This window comes from Parasteatoda tepidariorum, chromosome 2 (assembly GCF_043381705.1).
Source record: "Parasteatoda tepidariorum isolate YZ-2023 chromosome 2, CAS_Ptep_4.0, whole genome shotgun sequence".
Taxonomy (NCBI): Eukaryota; Metazoa; Arthropoda; class Arachnida; order Araneae; family Theridiidae; genus Parasteatoda; species Parasteatoda tepidariorum.
The window spans coordinates 90,675,060-90,695,893 of record NC_092205.1 but is presented as its reverse complement, the minus strand read 5'-3'; the positions used below and the strand labels follow the sequence as shown (position 1 = coordinate 90,695,893).

General features: G+C 29.3%; 1 protein-coding gene across 1 annotated transcript in view; it reads left to right on the top strand.

The window, feature by feature from the left end:
• The first annotated feature begins 5,718 nt into the window (after positions 1 to 5,718).
• The window catches only part of LOC139424914 (uncharacterized), a 336,554-nt gene continuing 321,438 nt past the window's right edge, over positions 5,719 to 20,834 (top strand). Inside the window, exon 1 of the mRNA XM_071177022.1 lies at positions 5,719 to 6,081. The gene's annotated coding sequence lies outside the window, so the exon portion shown is untranslated. The remainder of the gene's footprint in view (positions 6,082 to 20,834) is intronic.

The window sequence follows — 20,834 nt, the reverse complement described above, 5'->3', positions numbered from 1 at the left end:
CTGGTTTTATTAACTGCTACTGAACTATTAATTGTGTTTATAAGTAACTCACGTACATATCTCAGAATTAAAAATGTTAAAATTTTTCAAAATTTACAAGAGAAATTCGAATTTAATTTTATAGTTATCCATGTAGTGCAATATTGATTGTAACTTCTCTTCCTGTTAATAAGATTTTAAGGTATTAGTTTTTTTTCCCTTTTTTGAAATAATAAATTTTGACTTAATAATTTATAAACTAACTGCAATGCGCACATCAGGATAAAGTTGTTTAAAAGCAAAACATTTTACAGGCAGCGATTCAAAACAAGCCGTTTTTTGTGACATTTTAAACGCAGCTTTTCAAAAACATAGCAGTGCCCCCCAATCAGTTCATTTCTGCCTTGATTGTTTAATCACAACCAACATGTATCATTTATAATAATTAAAATAATAATTATAAATACTAAATAAATGTTTATATGATTAGGCCACAATTGCATCATTATGATTTACTTTTATTTTATTTCATAACTGTCGTTGAACAGCCGACCCAATTTTGTGTTTACGACTACTAATGTTGAACTCCCCAGCCTTGTAATGTTAAATCCAATCCAAAAGACAAGGGAACTTTCAACTGGATCAAGTATTGGGTGAAATTTGCCTTTGAGGAAGACTTTTTGAAGGAACCAACCGGCATTTGCATTAAATTGAGAGAAACACCACAAAAACCTCCCACGATTAACCTGACGGCAAGAGGACTCTAACCCATGATCCGTCTACCGCTGAGGCTATTTTATGTCAGCACTGTGGTCGGTTACGCCCGATGGCTTAGTGGTTTTAGATGCGAATTACTTTACTTTTATGATTATTTATCAATATTACTTTTATTCATCAAATGGTTGATCATTTATTTTATTTATTAACTGGAATTAAAGTTAAGCATTCTAGTTGAGGTTCGTGGAGGTTAAGGCTCCAGTATTTCGTGTGATCAACTGTTTTAAATTACAATTTCGTAATGTGGAGCCAGATACGCGTATCAATCTGAAGCTGTGTGAGCTGCAAGCTACGACTGCCTGGGGATTGAACCTCAATTCTTTTGTCAGTTCAGTGGCGTCCCTGTATGAAGATGCAAGGTAATAATAAAGAAATATGATAGAAACATGAAGATGCAAGGAATATTGATGGAAAAAATTAACGTACTGTGAAAAGATTAGAAACAAAGTAATTTAATTCTTTCTTACTGAAGCAAATTAACTCTATACTAATTCATGATTCTGTCAAATTAAGAATTTCATTCTGCAAAAAAAGAATTTCTCCCTCTTAAAAATATAAATTCGCGGCTCCCCTTTATGAAGATGATGCAAGGTAATAACGAAGAAATATGATAGAAACATGAAGATGCAAGGAATATTGATAGAAAAATTAACGTACTGTGAAAAGATTAGAAACAAAGTAATTTAATTCTTTCTTATTGAAGCAAATTAACTTTATACTAATTGATGATTCGGTCAAATTAAGAATTTCATTCTGCAAAAGGAGAATTTCTCCCTCTTAAAAGTATAAATTCGCGGCTCCCCTTTATGAAGATGATGCAAGGTAATAACGAAGAAATATGAAAAAATGTGATTGAAATATGGACATGCAAGATATATTGATAGAAAAAATCAACGTATTGTGAAAACATTAACTAATTTTTCTCATTTTAGCAAATTAATTTCATACTTATTCATGATTCGGTCGAATTAAGAATTTCATTCTACAAAATGNCCTCATTGGCGGGCGAACACTCTATCCCCGGAGCCACTGCTTGCTCATTATAATTTACTTAATCGTACTATTCATTAAGGCTAGATGATCCCTAAGTTCTGTATATTCTAAGACTTTAATTAACGCAGGGAAAGAATAGTCGCGTGCGAGATATATTATATTGAGTCTTATTAAAACGAAAGTAAACACAAAATTATTATGCTTAAAATTGGTTCAGTTGCAATCAGAAGCAAAAGTTTAATGAAAATGATAAATGAATCGTCATCAACTCAAATAATAAGAATGCATATTTCGCTTTACTGAAACAGCAGAGGACAGAACATAGTTGGATGCGCAATCACAAGTCATGTCATTGCACAGAACTTCATTTTCGAAAAGGTTTAAAGGGGAAAAGTCAGAAATTCCCTTTTAATTTATTTATGGTAATTTTAATGTCATCGTAGGTGGTTAGGGGTGCTTACGAAGAAACAGCTCATAATAGGGAAGCGTCCCATACAACGATATTTCTAGGCATGGGTTCTCATATGTTTCTAATCCTGATGATGTGCCTTAACTCCATAGTGTCAATATGGAAAGGGGATAATAAAAAAAAAAAACCCAGCAGATATTGCGAAATAATATAAATTTCATGCTAACTGTTGTACAATATATACTAAATATTTTACATACAGGGAATTTTAGGGATTTTTATTGCCATTATGATTGACATTAAATGAACTTGAAATGCTTTTTCTTATGTAAACTCATAATTTATAATACTAACAGACAAGTAATTTATTACTGATAATTTAAAGATATTTTATTAATTTAAAAGGAGAGTTCCGAATAAAAATTAACTGAAAATTTAAAAAAAAGGAAAGCTTTAAATTATATTCTATAAATGAAGCTCGCTTCATTATGTAACACTAATTTAAATATTCAAGCAAGCAATAAACTGCGAAAAATTCTATTTCAATAGGGATTTTTTTTTAAGGAAAACTAATTTTAGGGAATTTTCCAAAATGTACAAAAACCAGTTGAAATTTGATTAAACCAGTAAACCAGGAGAAAGTGGAAAAATCCAGTACTCTACTTGTAAATCCAATATAGTTGGCTGCTATGCCATTAGAACATTCCCGCGACCCCCTGTTATATGTAACGTTTTTATACTATACTGCATTTTGACAAATTTTTCATTTTTTTTAAAAAAAGGGAGAAACCGATGGCAGACATGAGATCAGCAAGATCTAATATCTGTTAAGAAAAATATCATGCAACAGAAAAAATATTCATCAGTGTAATTATGAGAGACTGAGCGCCGATAATTATTATGCATCCATTACATTAGTGGGAAGCTCTTTGGGTTAATTAATTGGTGGAATGGACGAAAAAAAAGGTAAAGATTAATTCAAAAAGCGAATTATCAAAAATAATTTTGAAATAATCATTTTTGTTTCATCTGTTTAGATGCTAGCTTTATTTGTTAACTGGTTTTTTGTTATTGTTTTTTTTTAAAAAGGGAGAAACCGATGGCAGACATAAGATCAGCAAGATCTAATATCTGTTAAGAAAAATATCATGCAACAGAAAAAATATTCATCAGTGTAATTATGAGAGACTGAGCGCCGATAATTATTATGCATCCATTACATTAGTGCAGTGTTTCCCAAACTTATGACTTTTATGTACCTTTTCTAAATTTTTCGTATAGCTGTGTACCACTAATAAAAAAATTAATGCATTTTTTACTATTAAAAAATTGCAAAAAACTTAAAAATCACAACTGGTTGTTCACACCACTAATTATATTATATTAACTGTTAACTCTGCAAAAAATAGTCAATAGAAAAATACGTAATCATAAATTTTCATGGCTAGCTTTGTTTTTAAATGAAATGTTTTGAAACTTTCGTTTGTTGCAAGATATTTCGCATAAGAACGCGTACCCCCACTAAACTGTTCCCGTACCCCTGGGGGTACGCGTACCACACTTTGGGAAACACTGCATTAGTGGGAAGCTCTCTGGGTTAATTAATTGGTGGAATGGACGAAAAAAAGGGTAAAGATTAATTCAAAAAGCGGATTATCAAAAATAATTTTGAAATAATCATTTTTGTTTCATCTGTTTAGATGCTAGCTTTATTTGTTAACTGGCAAAATTAAACATGAAGTCATGTTTACTATAATATACTCTATAATTGTTCGTTTTTATTCAATGGAATTTTAAAAAAGTTTATCGAAATTTGTATTTAACTTTCGATTCTTCTTTTTTTTTTTAATTTTTTACCATTGAAACAATATTTCTTTTTTAAATATTTTAAAAACAAGATTCATAAAATATTTCTTTTCTATTTGGCATTTGATGAAATTTGTCAATCACCTGATTATTTAATTCAATTCGTGGGATCGTGAAAAATTAGGTCTTTTTTTAGATACGAATTACTTTACTTTTATGATTATTTATTAATATTACTTTTATTCATCAAATGGTTGATCATTTATTTTATTTATTAACTGGAATGAAAGTTAAGCATTCTAATTGAGGTTCGTGGAGGTTAAGGCTCCACTATTTCGTGTGATCAACTGTTTTAAATTACAATTTCGTAACGTGGAGCCAGATACGCGTCAATCTGAAGCTGTGTGAGTTGCAAGCTACGTCTGCCTGGGGATTGAACCTCAATTCTTTTGTCAGTTCAGTGGCGCCCCTGTATGAAGATGCAAGGTAATAATGAAGAAATATGATAGAAACATGAAGATGCAAGGAATATTGATGGAAAAAATTAACGTACTGTGAAAAGATTAGAAACAAAGTAATTTAATTCTTTCTTATTGAAGCAAATTAACTTTATACCAATTCATGATTCTGTCAAATTAAGAATTTCATTCTGCAAAAAAAGAATTTCTCCCTCTTAAAAATATAAATTCGCGGCGCCCCTTTTTGAAGATGCAAGGTAATAACGAAGAAATATGATAGAAACATGAAGATGCAAGAAATATTGATGGAAAAATTAACGTACTGTGAAAAGATTAGAAACAAAGTAATTTAATTCTTTCTTATTGAAGCAAATTAACTTTATACTAATTCATGATTCGGTCAAATTAAGAATTTCATTCTGCAAAAAAAGAATTTCTCCCTCTTAAAAATATAAATTCGCGGCTCCCCTTTATGAAGATGCAAGGTAATAACGAAGAAATATGAAAAAATGTGATTGAAATATGGAGATGCAAGGTATATTGATAGAAAATATTAATGTATTGTGAAAACATTAGCTAATTGTTCTTATTGAAGCAAATTAATTTCATACTTATTCATGATTCGGTCTAATTAAGAATTTCATTCTGCAAAATGAGGCTATACCCTTTATGAAGAGGCAAGAGAATAATGAAGAAATATTAAAAAAATGTGATAGAAATATGGAGATGTAAGGAATATTGATGGAAAAAATTAACGTATTGTGAAAAAATTAGCTAATTTTTCTTATTGAAGCAAATTAACTTTATACTTATTCATGATTCGGTCAAATTACGAATTTCATTCGGCAAAAAGAGAATTTCCCCCTCTCAAAAATATAAATTCGCGGCGCCCCTTTATGAAGATGCAAGGTAATAACGAAAAAATATAAAAAAAATGTGCTAGAAATATGGAGATGCAAGGAATACTGATGGAAAAAATTAACGTATTGTGAAAAGATTAGAAACAAAGTTATTTAATTCTTTCTTATAGAAGCAAATTAATTTCATACTTCTTTATGATTCGGTCGAATTAAGAATTTCATACGGCAAAATGAGAATTTTCCCCTCCCAAAAATATTTCGCGGCGCCTCTGTAGGAAGATGCTAGGAAATGACGATTATTTTGTAAATGACCCCTCTAAAATGATGACTAGAATATATTATTATTTTTTTTCTTCTTCTATTTTCTTGATCCACCTTGAAAGCCGCGTGCCACCGCAAAAACCTGCCCAGGTAAGAAAATATTTTTTGATAGCTGTTGTAAAAGAAGAATCACCCCGCAGTTCGTTCTCTGAGTGTGGACGCATTAGTGAACTTAGTAGAGCAAAAATGCTTTTTTCGATTAACGCTGGCGTTGAATTGCAATTAAAAAGAATGTGATTTGTTGAGTGTGAATGATTCAAAACAGAATAAAAATAGATAGAGAGATCGTTATTACTATATATTTTATAACTGTGCCTACACCGGAATAGTGATGATTTCGAAAATAAATGCCATGGAATATAATAATAGTGTTCTTTATCAAGGATGTGATTAACAAAGTGTGAAATAAGAAAAGGATATAATATTTAAAAAATAAAAATTGCTCAATGGTAAAGGATACTGCGAAACTATATTTTCTGTAAGTATTGAAAGTTTCTGTTAATTTTTAGAACATAATCAAAATAGTTTCTCTGAATGATGAAAGTTTCGTGATGACATATTCATTTCAATTAAATTAAAAATGAAGTAATTAAAAGCTACATTTTTTTAAACAGTAGAAATCAATTTTTATTTTTATTAGACAGAAAGCATCTCTGTCAAACATGTGGGAGAATTTTTGATGATTGTTTACATTTTGGATCTGTCAAAGATGGCATTATTTATTCTCACTTTCGATTTTCAATTTATTTTATAATTTATTTCTTTTTAGTTTCGTATCTATTTATTTATTTCTGACAGAAAGTAATCGAAATATTAATTGGCAAAACAAGCATTTTGTGTTACAGTTTCGGAAACCATTTTTACGAATTATCGATTTTCAAATCTGGTCACGTGCTTTCGAAAATGGCCGAAGCTCAAATTGCGCCTTTTCAGTTTTCAACCCAAAATTAACAATCATCTTTTTCTTATTTAAACATTCTTATCAGACTTCGTGGAGTTGTAACTTACTAAGAGATTCTTCCAGAAGTCTAAACGATAAAGTGAGTTCTTAAATTCTACGAAACTTAGCTTCCACTATTATACTTTTAAAAGAATCCTATATAAACAACTGGAACCAGTCTTTGAAAACAAAAAATCTAATAAAATGTACCAAGTGATTTTTGCAAATAAATGATACCACGAGACATTACGAATTTATCTGGATTCATTATTATTATTTTTTTTAAAGAAAGAATTATACTCATAAATAAATTGTGAAATTCAGAATCAAACTTTATGCTAGTTTTTGTAACCAGGAATTAATTGAAATCGACGTCATGCTATTCTCTGATGGCTAGAATCATTTGATAAAGTAGCTTAAGAATGTCATTGTATCATATAATAAAACAATTAGGATTAAAATAATCATAGAATTAAACAATTATGATTAAAATAATCATAGAAATAAACAATTCGGATTAAAATAATTATATAATTAAACAATTAGGATCAAAATAATCATAAAATTAATCAAATATGATTAAAATAATCATAGAATTAAGCAACTAGGTTTAAAATAATCATAGAATTAAACAATTAGGATTAAAATAATCATAGAATTAAACAATTAGGATTAAAATAGTCATAGAATTAAAAAATTAGGATAAAAATTGTGGTAGAAAAAAGTGACACATTTTAAAACCTTCGATAATGGAAAACATTACATTTTGTAATGTTAGCAATTTATACTTAAATTAATTAACTATACTTAATTAAAATGTAAATATGAAACTGCTCTTTAACAATCGAATGAATAACAACAGAGCAACACGAATTTAATTTATCTCGGAATAAAATTGGCAGGTGTTACATTTAAAGTTAACGCATTGTTTTAAAGAATCAGTCATGCTCTAAAATACCATTTCTAGATTGAAAATTTCTTTTTAATATTATTAGCAGTTTCAAAATGCTCTTGAATTTAATTAAAAGGCATTTAAGGCAACTCATTTATGTTAGGAAATGTCATCCGTGTAAACCTGGCCAAATTATTAGACGCACTGTAAGATTCTATGCAAAATCTTAATTATTTGGAGACACTATACAGCTTTATTATTTTTAAGCGGCTGAAAACGATTTGCACTTGCTTACGTTCGTGTATCAATTGGTTAAAACAGACGATATGTAATATAAATTCGACAATTAGATAAATTAGACGATGTATTATTTCAATATGGAATATTTACTATATCAAGCATTATATTAGTATATTATAATAATTAGATCAAATTATTAGACGCACTGTAGTTTTTTAATAGTTACATGTTTTGCAAAAGTATATATGCAATTCTTTTATATTTAAACACACATGTAATGGGTTTTTATTCAAGAGATTTTTTTATATACTTCCCATTTATATTTATTTTTAACGTATTGCATTAGAATGTTAACCAATTGATACACGAACGTAAACAAGTGCAAACCGGTTTCAGTCGCGTAAAAACAATAAAGCTGTATAGTATCACCAGATAATTAAGAGTTTACATAGAATCTTATAGTGTGTCTAATGATTTTGCCAGGGGAAGTAATTTCAGAGGACATGCATATAGTTTATTAATAAGATATGTGTAGGAAGCAATTAACCTTACGCTTGCATGTTTAATTAAAACGGTGAAATGAGTTTCATACTTCTGATGAAAAAATAAATTATTTACTGATAAACAAATAATCAGGGAAAAACGCTCATTTCGGTCAAAAAAATCCTATAATAGAAGGTTACAAACTATTTCTTCTTGGTCTCAAAAATTCATCTTTTGCTACTTCAAATTATTATTTGCATTTACAAAAAATTACTTTCACTAAGAAAAATAATAAAACATTGATTCCACTGAAAATATTTTCTTTTTCTTCAATAATATTTAAAATAAACCCATTATTAATAACAATAATTCAAAAAAACACCTGAATTAACTAAGATGAGTGAAATTTATAATCCGCTTGTCGTATTGTTACTTTTAGTCATATTTTTGAAGCAATTTATACATTTTGCAACAAGACTTCCGTGAATATTTGCCGTGAATATTTGACAGTGAATATTTGAATGATTTAAAAAAGAATCTTAAAGAATAATTGCCAAAAAAGTGCCAAAAAATGCTTTTTTTTAGGTTATTTTATTCGGCTCTTTTTCAGGTCTGTTAGTTTATTTTTGTCGAAATTTCGATTGGCGATGAAATAGAGATAATTTTTGCTCGCAGCAATCACCTGTGATGTCATCAGAGGGAGAAATTTAATTGAAATTTGAGTGCACTAGCTAGTCAGAATGTAATCAAAATGCAAGAGCTTATGGGCACTAAAGCGAGTCAATGAAAACGTAACAAACAAGTTCAATTGAGAGTCTCTTATTAAGTTCTAACAAGGATTATGATTTAAAAATTCAAGATTTTGGTCCACAATTTTTAAAATGAGTTAGAAAAAGAAAAAAAAAATGCTCGTCAATCATTGAATAAAGCAAATGAAAGTGATTAAGAGAAAGAGTAACATTAAATGATAATGTTTATTGTTAGCGATAAGAAAAAATAACCTTCAGTATGACTTAAAGCATATTTTTAATCTATTTTGGCAACGAAAAACAACTCTGCATTAAATGAATGGGTGAAAAAACAAGCAATATATTTTGAGGGAAAAAAATGCAGAGATGAGAATAAAACCTGCGAGTTCGAGACCCTTTCATGTAGTTTGCATACAGACCCTGATGTAACTATCTTTAGAATCTAAAAACAGCATACTCTTGATATCTCAAAGTTGAAGGGCTGCAAAAAAAAAAAAAAAAAATTCGAGATAACTAGTTCTCGGGATAATAAGTTCAAAACTAAATATGTTCTAAAAAAAGAGAAGTATATTCTAAGATTACCCTAAAAAGTAGAGTCATTAAACATAAAAATAACTACTAATAAATATGTAGGGGAGAGTGGGGTTAATTGTAAAATTTCTTATTTAACTATTTTTAACTAACAAAAAATCTAATATATTATTAGTATTAATTGACAGACGAGTAAAGTAGACTATCCTCTACTAGAAAAAAAAGTAAATACCTTATTTTAAATGTTATTATATTAGTTATTAACAATTTTTGACAGTCGTGCACTTGTTACAATTGTCCCCACTTACGGGGTCAATTGTAACAGTTCATAAATTCAACTAAAACATAGTTAATTATGCATATTATCATAGTTGTGATGTCTTTTTTTATTGATCAAAATAGTAGTGGCATTTTAGGAGTAAAAATAATAATGAGCAGAGACAAGGGTTAAACTTTTAACTTTAAGGGGTTAAAAATTTTAATTTATGCCGTGAAAGCTGACAAATAAAATAATGTACATGCAACATAATATAAATGATATAGGAAACCATTGGTGGTTCTTAAAGAGTTAAGTAATGGTTTGTAAACATAAGATTATTTATTTTCAGCTGTTACAATCGTCCCCAAGACGCCATTTCAGCTTCATTTGTTAAAAACAATGCTAGTTATTGGTTTAAATTAAACTTACATTGTTATTTTTCTGACAAAAAAAATCATGTTCCATTTCGAAAATAATTCGACATAACAAAGTTATGAGAAGAAACTCTTCGACATATGAATTCAAATTAACATTACGTGGATAAGTAATGCTAAAGGGAAAAATATTTTTTTCATATAACAAGGTTTTCGAAATATAGAAGTTCGTCATATCGAGAGTATACGATAACATATGAAAGGCAAATCCTCTAGGTACCGTAGAACCTTTCTTATAACTACATTATTCCCCTTATCTTGACTTAGAACAACGTTGTCGTATTATTACGCAGTTTCTACAATTCCCCAAATACTTTTATAGTTAGTATCAACTTCTAACGAAATACACCACTCTTTCTATTTAAATGTATACGTGAATACCGTTCTGTAAAGCAAACATTTGAATTCATTCAGAACTTCATCAAAACCAGCTTTTTTTTAATGATTTCCTCAGGAAATATGACTATTTTATTTCAAAGTAAAGTTTGATGTTAGAATAAACTTGTTAGCTCAAAAAGTACAGAGTACCATTTTATCGTCACAACTTGTTGATCCAACATTGATTTCTCGAATTTTTTTTATTTTATTTATGATTATCCATTTATTTTTTCAAAATTTTATTTAATGATTAAAAAAGTTACTAATAGACAATAAGGTATATTATATGATTAGTATACAAATTAGTATACAAAGTTATTATAGTATACAAATTTTATATTATTATAAGATATTAAGATGAGAATTTTAAAATTAGGAAGATTCTAATATTGTACAAATCTGTAGAATAATTTTTGAAGAATTAAAATGAATTAAATTACTCAAAAAATTTCTCTACTGATTTAGTTTACATTTTGTATTTTATAATTTGAAATTAGATGTTTTTATGCTTAACAGTTCAAACATTTTTCAAAGTTCTGAAAGGTTTTAGAGCTTTAATACGCAAAAAGTAAAACTTACATAAGGAGAACCAAACTTTTGACCTCTCACAAAAGTCTAGAAATAGCAGTCACTCTAAAATTCAGATCTTTGAGGATCAGATTAAGAATTAGAAATAAATAAATAAATAAATGTTTATACAAGAAAACGTACATTTTTTGTCCGATTTTGCTTAAAATTTCATTAATGAGATAGAAGTGAAATAAAATAAAATATGAGTTTCGGTAATAAGCAGGAAGAAAATTCTTTTGCATCTTAATAGCATAAAACATTAATTAATGTCTCAATACTAATTGAATCAATGAGTTCGGAAAACGGTAATCTCCAACAAAAAAGTGAATAGTTGAGACAAAAAACTGAATAGTTAAGTATCAGCTTGATATGTAAAGTTTTTTTTTTAAATTTTTTGATATTAAAATATGGCTGATTACAATATATTTTATTGAAATTATGCGATAATAACTTAATTTTTTTAATTAAAAAAATAATTAGAACTTGGAAAAGACCAGTTTTCGAACAAAACCCTAAAACCAATACTAAACATTATTTTCAACAAGCGAAAATATTAATAATTTATATTTTAGAAATGAAATAAAGACTTTATTTAAGTATTAGACTACATATTCAAAAATATTTGCATAGATTGAGAAATATTTTGGATTTTGGCTATCTGTGCTGCACTACTTACAAATTTCTTCATAGAAATACGATACTAATTTGGTTTATACTGAAAAAACCTTTTTTTGATGTCTGAAATTTTTTCGTGGTTTGAGGCAACTTTTCCAAAATAAGCTTTTTTTATCGGGTTATGGTGCCACGTTCAGGGTACTTTTTTTTGTACAGAGTAATTTTTCCATAATAATTACAGAGTAATTTCGATTTTTTGGAAGCTGTAAAAAGTATTTCACAATAATCTCAAACCTTTCATTTTATAAATAATTTTCAATAGAAACTTTCCGATAAACAAATAAATAGATAATTGTTATGGGAAACTAATTTTGCTAAAGAGATTAAATGTTATATCAAAGCTGTAAAATGGAATGTTTTTGCATATCATTATAATAATACTTGCTGTTATTTCGTCTGCAATAGAAACGGCGTGAAGTTTATGTGAAATATTAAGCCTATTTCTGCGAAATAAAATATATATATGCCTGTAAAATACGATGAAAATATTTTAAATGAATAAAAAATTATTTAGTCATTAAGACTGTGAACTTTTACAATTATATGAAAGTAAAACAATAAATTAAACCATTTCATTTTTTTCCTTTTGCAAAGAGAACATTGTTTAGAATCTTAATTACATTTCTCCCCAGGAGATAGAAATTAGAATAATTCTACCCACGACTTAATTTCTCCACTTCTTGATGTGGGCAGAATAGGATGATGATTAATTTTTACGAAATCAATTAGTTCTTTTCAAACTGTTTTCAACAAAAATAACGATAAAGATAACGATAATACATGGTAATTCAGTTTCTATGAGCTCTAAAAAAAATAGTGCCAAGAACATCGTTATTTATTTTTTTTTTCTACACGAAATGAGATAATATAACCATTGGCAGTCAGTTGAGTTAAAAACATCAAAATTCGTATTGTGGGAATAAAATTGTAAATATACAAAACAATTATATTTTGCTATTTAAAGAAGAAAAAAAACTGTTTACTCATACCCACTAAGAAATGAGATCATCAAGGTCTTAGTGACGTCACAAACGGTAGTTCTTACCTGAGTGGCCGCCAATTTTAAATATTTGTCATTGATTGAGCTTTATATCTATTTATATAAATTTTAAGCCTGCCATATACATATGCAGCATACATGGCAGTACTTTTACTTTCGTTACTTGTCCCGCCGGTACAAGTAAAAAGTACGTACTTTTACTTGTACTTCGTTACTTTTTAAATTTAGTACTTTTACTTGTACTTTCGTTACTTTTTTAGGGAAAAAGTACAAGTATTTGTAACGGAAATATCGAATGAAATCGTTACTTTTTTCTAAAACTCGGTAAGCTTTCTAAAAATAAGAAAAAAATAAAAAATAAATATTTTTTTAAAAAATGCTTATGTTTTTTTAATTTTTAAAATTAATGCGCAATATATATGCATTCACAGCTAACTTCGTGTTCAAATACCTTGACCTTTTAAAATTGTCATTCCTGAAAGGGAAAAGACGGCTCTTTTGAACTGCGAAAGGTTTCGCGATGTGAAATCGCAGGACGATTTATTGTTTGCTGCAGGTCTGGTACCTTGCATCAAATTTAATTGGTTGGAAGAAAAAGCTAGGGAGGAGGCTACAAAAAAATTGGAAAGAATTGTCCAAGCTGAACACCCTGCTATAACTAATAACGTAACAGAAAAAAAACCCAGGGATTTTAAATTTTCTAAAGCTGAAAACATCATGCCAATCACCAGCGACAGAAGAATTTATGGCATACATGAGCTCAAATGTCGAAACGGAAAGCATATCAATTTTGAATCGATATCCAATCGTAAAAAAATTATATGTGAAATATAATACTGCAGTACCTTCTAGTGCTCCCGTGGAGCGCTTATTCAGCGTGGCTAAGCACGTTCTGAGAAATTCTCGCAGCAGACTCAGTGACACCACTTTCGAAATGCAATTATTTTGCAAAATGAATAAAAATATTAATTAGCAAGTTATTTTCATTCATTTTCGAGTTTTATGCATTTGTTTAATAAATTTTAAATAAAAAAAGTTGGATTTTGTTATTACGTTTTTCAATTTTCTTTTTGAACTCACTAATAATACATTTTTGTCTTAATACATTTTTTACTAAATACATTTTTGCCTAGTACATTTTTTACTGAAATTATGTTTATGCCCGACCTTGTCAAACAGCGCCCAGTCAAATCTCTAAGAACTTCAGAACTATTTGTGCTATTGAAAACTATTATAATTACTATTTTAACTCTTGAAAACTCGAAGGTATTAATTTAGCCGCNTTTACAATCTTAAGGTTCAAAATACTTTTCTCAATTTGAGTTAAGTACTTTGCTAAGTTTAACGTTATTTTTATATTATATCCTTCGAATAATATTATATGCTTGTAAATAATCGTACTGTTTATTTTCACATAATTTTCACTTAGAATTTAAATGTTTTTCTTTTTTAAAGTTTTACAATCTTAAGGTTCAAAATACTTTTCTCAATTTGAGTTAAGTACTTTGCTAAGTTTAACGTTATTTTTATATTATATCCTTCGAATAATATTATATGCTTGTAAATAATCGTACTGTTTATTTTCACATAATTTTCACTTAGAATTTAAATGTTTTTCTTTTTTAAAGTTTTACAATCTTAAGGTTCAAAATACTTTTCTCAATTTAAGTTAAGTACTTTGCTAAGTTTAACGTTATTTTTATATTATATCCTTCGAATAATATTATATGCTTGTAAATAATCGTACTGTTTATTTTCACATAATTTTCACTTAGAATTTAAATGTTTTTCTTTTTTAAAGTTTCACAATCTTAAGGTTCAAAATACTTTTCTCAATTTACGTTAAGTATTTTGCTAAGTTTAACGTTATTTTAATATTATATCCTTCGAATAATATTATATGCTTGTAAATAATCGTGCTGTTTATTTTCACATAATTTTCACTTAGAATTGAAATGTTTTTCTTTTTTAAAGTTTTACAATTTTAAGGTTCAAAATACTTTGCTAAATTAGTTTGCTTAATTTTTTAATAATATTCGTAAACAATATAAATATCTTATTTTTAAATAATCGTAGTGTTTATGTTTACATTATTTCCACTTAGAATTTAAATGTTTTTCGTATGGTTCTGAAAGAATTCTTCGGGGCCTATTTTTAAAATGGCAATTTTAAGAATATGCCAATAATTCTTTATTTGTTTCTTTTCTAACATAATATGACATATTTTTCTCAGTCTCGTAATCGTTTCCTCATTCAAACTAATCATTTTTTATTTTTTAATGTATGATTAAATCCACTATTTCATTACATAAAAGAAAATCAGAAATAATACCTTTTTTACTGAGGCTCATTCTTTTGATATTAAAAATACTTTTGATGAATCATGATTTAAAAAGGAAAACTTTAATTATAAAATCCTTTTCTATTATGAAATGAAAATAATATTGTTTCATAACAACATCAAATAGTGATGCCCTTTTTTTATTAAGTTATGACAATAACATTGAGTTATTCTAATTCAAAAACTAAAAATTCAACACTTAAAAGCATTTAAGAGCCAATTAATTAGCTAAAACTAAAAAAAACATATTTCACTCAAAAAAGACTTGAACTATTTATTATAGTTTTCTCTTAATACAACCATGATTAAAATAAAAGTACATGCGTTAAATTATCTTTGACCAATTAATTAATGCTGATTAATCTATTTTTAAATAGTAACAAAAAAGAAATACATTTCCTGAAAAATATTTCCCTAGCATAGTTTCATATTTAATTAAATCAGAATCATTTTAAAAGGAAAAGAATCAGAATCATTTTAAAAGTATCAGAATCATCAGAATCAATCTTTCCCATTCATTTCGTTTCGTTTTAACTTTTTACAAATAGCACCATTTCTTATATTTTTCATGTATGCTGCTTGGCATTAATTAACATCAAAAGCTTATTAAATTTAAAAATTTAATATAATATAAAAATTATCAAAAATATATTTGTATTAAAAATAAAATGTTTGCTATAAATTTAAAAGAAATATTTAAATTTTCATATTTTGTTATACGCACATATAATTTAACAGTTCTGTCATTTAAAATATAATAATGGAAATGATTATAAATGTAAATGATGTTGGTAATCTTCGGCTTATAGGTCTTACTTTACTACGGGATACCTGCCGAGGTGACGTAGTGTGGGTATCTCGATCCTGATTGGTTGTTGAAACGGGGCATTTCTTCAAGTTAGCAACTGTTCTTCCCGTTCTATTTCGAGTAAGCCAAGCACGTCAAGTGTCAGTTCTCTGAAGTGACACATTCTAAATTCTTTCACAAAGATTTAAATTCTTTCACTATATATTTGCACAGGGACTTAACACAAAGACAGGCACGAAGCCATGAGGAACATAAACAAACTTATTATGCATCGAAAATATATCATGGCCACAATAAAATACGTAAACAAATAATAAATCTAAGTTAAGTGAAAGAAGTAGAAGATAAAGAATTACATTTCAACTAATTCGATGAGCGATACGGCTCTGTATTTCATTAACGTATCGTTAATTAACATTCTAACTTATGTAGAGAAACTTAAGCTGAACTTTAATACGCAATTTTACTGACGTAGATTATCTGGCGCTGACGTCATAGGTCACAAGTGTCGGTATAGGAGGTCTTTTTATGATGCTACCCAAAGAAAAAACAAAGCAAACAAAAAAAAACGGTGCCAATTTACAGAAATATTGTCAAATGGAGTCGCGATGGCTCAGGTGATAGAGCGTTCTCCTCCCAATGAGGCGAACCGGGTTCGAATCCCAGTCGATACGAATTCCGCATCCGGCTTGCACCAACCACAGTGCTGACGTGCAATATCCTCAGTGGTAGACGGATCATGGGTTAGAGTCCCCTTGCCGCCAGGCTAACCGTGGGAGGTTCTCGTGGTCTTCATCTCCATGTAACGCAAATGCGTGTTAGTTCCATCAAAAGTCCTCCACGAAGGCATATTTCCCCAGGAGTTCAGTTGTCTTCTGGATTGGGTTCAAAATTACAAGGCTACGGAGTTGAACATTAGTAGTCGTTAACCCAAAAATTGGGTCGGCTGTTCAACGACGGTTGTAATGAAAATATAGCCAAATAAGGGAAAACACTCAAAACATGACTTACCTTACACTTTATTTATGCTGTGATATTATTAATATTGTTAAATTTGTCTTGTTGGCATTTGGCTCATGGCCTGTTAGAATTTATAAATTACAGAAACATCTTTTGAATGATAAAATTACGCGTAAATTTGAACATAAATCACAATAATAAAGCTTCCCAGATTACCAAGACTGTTCACACATCGCCTCGTAAGCGTAACATAAGCGGAGGAATACACCGGAAGTTTTCTAAATCCGGATTTAGGAAGCTTGTTATTGTTTACATTCCGTCAACCATTGATTCGAGATATTTCTTTTTAATTATTCTTGCAGAAGTTATTTCTACTCTTATCTTACTACGTGTTTCAGAAATTTCGATATTTTTTTTTTTTAATCCGCTATTATAATTAATTGTGCGGGGATTATTATTAGCACTGGTGTCCCATTTGACGCGTTTTATTTTGTGCCGTTCTATCATCAATCCAAGTCACTTTTCAGTTGCTACTACTTATTTCCATATTATTTTTTTCCTCTTAAAAAATCTGGATATCTTTAGTACAATTTTATTACGACGCGTAAAATTCGAAAGTGTTTTTTTAACTGTCTTTTTGAGCTTTTTTTTTTTTTTTTTTTTTTTTTTTTTTTTTTTTTTTTTTTTTTTGTAGTTTAAAAAATTGCTGTAAAAATTTTTTTTTAAACATCACATTCATAAAATCTCTTTCTACGCATATTTTAGAGCACATATTTAAATTCGAATATCGTATTAATGCATAATAAAAATACATATAATGCATATAAGAATGAAGCATGTCAAAAGTGATTACTATAGGCACGATTTGAAATTCGCGGCTCGTTATAACCCAAATAGCACAGTTACCAGATTGCAGCAAAACTGGGACAGTCACGAAGACTCATTTGTTAAGTCATGCGTGGGATTTTGAAGGTTACTACGTCCGCCATTGTGAAAGTCACGTTTTGACGTCAGTCAGACGTCAAGACGAGACCACAATGAGACATATAACTTTCGCATTGACGTTACCGTGTGACAAGAATGTGACATTCGCGTCTCAGCTTAGTCACACGGTAGTCCTATTTAGACATAAATGTCAAAATTTTGTCAAGACGTGAATAAGTCGCATCTTCGTCATTCTGTGACCTTGTCAAGACATAAATATGTCACAGTTTCGTCACACCGTCATCATGTTGAGACGTGAGTAGGTCACATCTTTGTCACGCATAATGATGTCACTGCGACAACTAAATTCAGACGATAGGGAATTTTTGGGATTTTCTTACTGAGTATTTTTCTAAGAATAATTAATTACCCATTAACTTCGGAAAATAACCTTTTAATTAGCATCTTGTCTTTTTACTTGGAAAATTTATCTATATTCTCTCCCGCCCCCCCTCCGTGAAAAAAAAACAGTCTGTGAACAGTCTAGTTTAAACAATATTAGTCCAAACGTACGCAAAATAAAATAAAGCATTCTATTTAAAATTAAATATAAAACGATTACAAAAAATGTTTTTGCTTATGGAACTGTTCACGCAAAAATTATGTTATTTTTCTTCCTCTGCAGTAATATTTTTGAATAAAATAAGTCATATCAAGTTTGTGGCAATAAAATTAGTGTAAAATTAGAAATTTTAAACATGAATCTTAAAGAAAATGTAAACATGTACATCTATTTTAAAAACTGATGGAAAAAAACATCTAAATTCTTTCTTCAAATAAATAATGTAAGATACGTTTATTTAAATTTTGGTTTGATATTTGGACAAGGGGTGTTTTGCATTTAATTTATTTTTTTCTGACATTTCGAGCTTTTAGTTAATGGAACAATTATATACTTAAGCTTTCTTTTTTAGACAAGCACGTTTACGGAGACCAATTCTTTCTTAATGTCATTTATGAATGCTTTCGGAAATATTTAAACAGGTCACACTTTTGAATGCAATCATTGTGACCATTCGCAACTGTAATTGGGATTCACAGTAAGAGATTGGTAGCAAAAAACTGCTTACAAAACTTCTAAGAGACTTTTCTGTGTAGATTGGAATCATAACTTTAGTGATACAAGTCGCATATACACGTGACTTCAATGAAACAAATTCGATAAAAATTAAATATGAAAACAAAATGAGGTAAATTGTAAAAAATACTTCTGGAACTTTGATGAAGTCATGAAATGACGTCCACGTGACTTTCAGGGGATCAAAGTTGCAGCAAAGTGGCACCTAATTTTCCAAGTGACTTGAGTCCCAGTTAAGTATATTTGCGACTACCACGCGACACAAGTCACAATAAATAGTCATGGAGACTTTCATGTCACAAGACAGTGTAACATCAAAGTCATATTATGACCTCCTTCAGACAATTCATAACGGTCACTGCTGTGACAGTGCTGTGACAATCTGTGCCATCTGGGAAAGAATAATAAAAACGAAACGTGAAATTTCGACAATAAACACCGAAAACACGATCGAAAAGTCTCGTGGATTAATTATGAACTGGACACAAATTAAAAGACGTCCAAGAGTGATTAAAATTAACGCATCATATTTTCGTCAAATTAAAAATATTAAGATTTTTAAAACTTTGGAAATTTTTAGCCATAACCTACGAAAAATAAAAACGATCCAAAAACTACATCGATATAGATTTAACGCGCCAAAAACTTAAACGCGCAATTCAAACTTTTATTTAGAAAAAATTATAATATAAAAAATTATAAACATTTCCAACGGTTTCAACGCAAAGAATTTTAATCTTATGAACATTCCTTTGCGGTCGACTTAATTTAATTCTACAAGGTTCACAATCAATTTTTCTGAACTTTTGAGGTACACTTCAGATGTTGCCAAATTATAGAGAGAGAAAAAAAATGCTGACGGCAGCACAGCTATCATTTTAACTTTAAGTTTTAAAATCGTTGGCTATTTTCTATGAAACATCAATGGGACACTTGCAAGTGTTGTAGTGTGGGCATCTCAATCCTAATTGGTTGCTGAAATGTGGCATTTGTTTATGTTAGAAACTGCTCTTTCCATTCTATTTTGAGTAAGCCAATTGTTGAGTAAGCTATTTTTGGGAAAAATGGACATAAATCGTTCTTCCTCCTTGGTCTTGAAATTCTTTTTTAAAATGGATAATATTAAATTTATTTAAGCACTGTTGTTGCGTATTTTAAACAAGGGGTCTAGTTACAATTAATATATTTTGTCTGATACTGTTAGCATTGGACAGCGAAGCAATATATTGCATAGTGATAACTTTAAGTAGTTTAAAAAAATTAATAAATCTGCTTACAAGGTAGAGTGGAATCGTTGAGACTTCAATGAAAAAAGTAGTCGTAAGCACAGGATGACAGATGTTGCAAAAAATACGTTAAGTGACTCTAGTAAGATAAGTCGGGAAATGGTTCATGCGTGACTTTCAAGGAGTCAAAGTTGTAACAGCGTTTTTCACTGACTTTATTCCCAGTCATGTATAGTTGTGACTACCGAGAGTCACAAAATATAGTTTCATATCATAAAATGAAGTAACGTCAAAGTCACATTATTTTTTATATTTTATTTTCCATCCGTCGTTGAATAGCCGACCCAGGTTTTGGGTTTACGACTACTTATGCTCAACTCTGTAGCCTTGTAATTTAGAACCAATCCAGAAGACAAGGAAGCTCCTGGATCAGAACCCCCAGAGGAATGATTTGTTATGGGAAGATGGAGGACTTTGTGACTCGACAGATTTAACATGCACCAGTCACCATTTACTACACGGGGAATCTTCGCCCCCTGGGGATCGAACCCGTGACCTCTTGGACATGGGCCAGTGCCCTACCAACCAGGCTACCCCGGAACTAACGTCGCATTATGACATTTTTGGGACAACTAAAAACATCAGTGACTGAGACTAGTGTGACTGTTTTTGATTTTATTGGG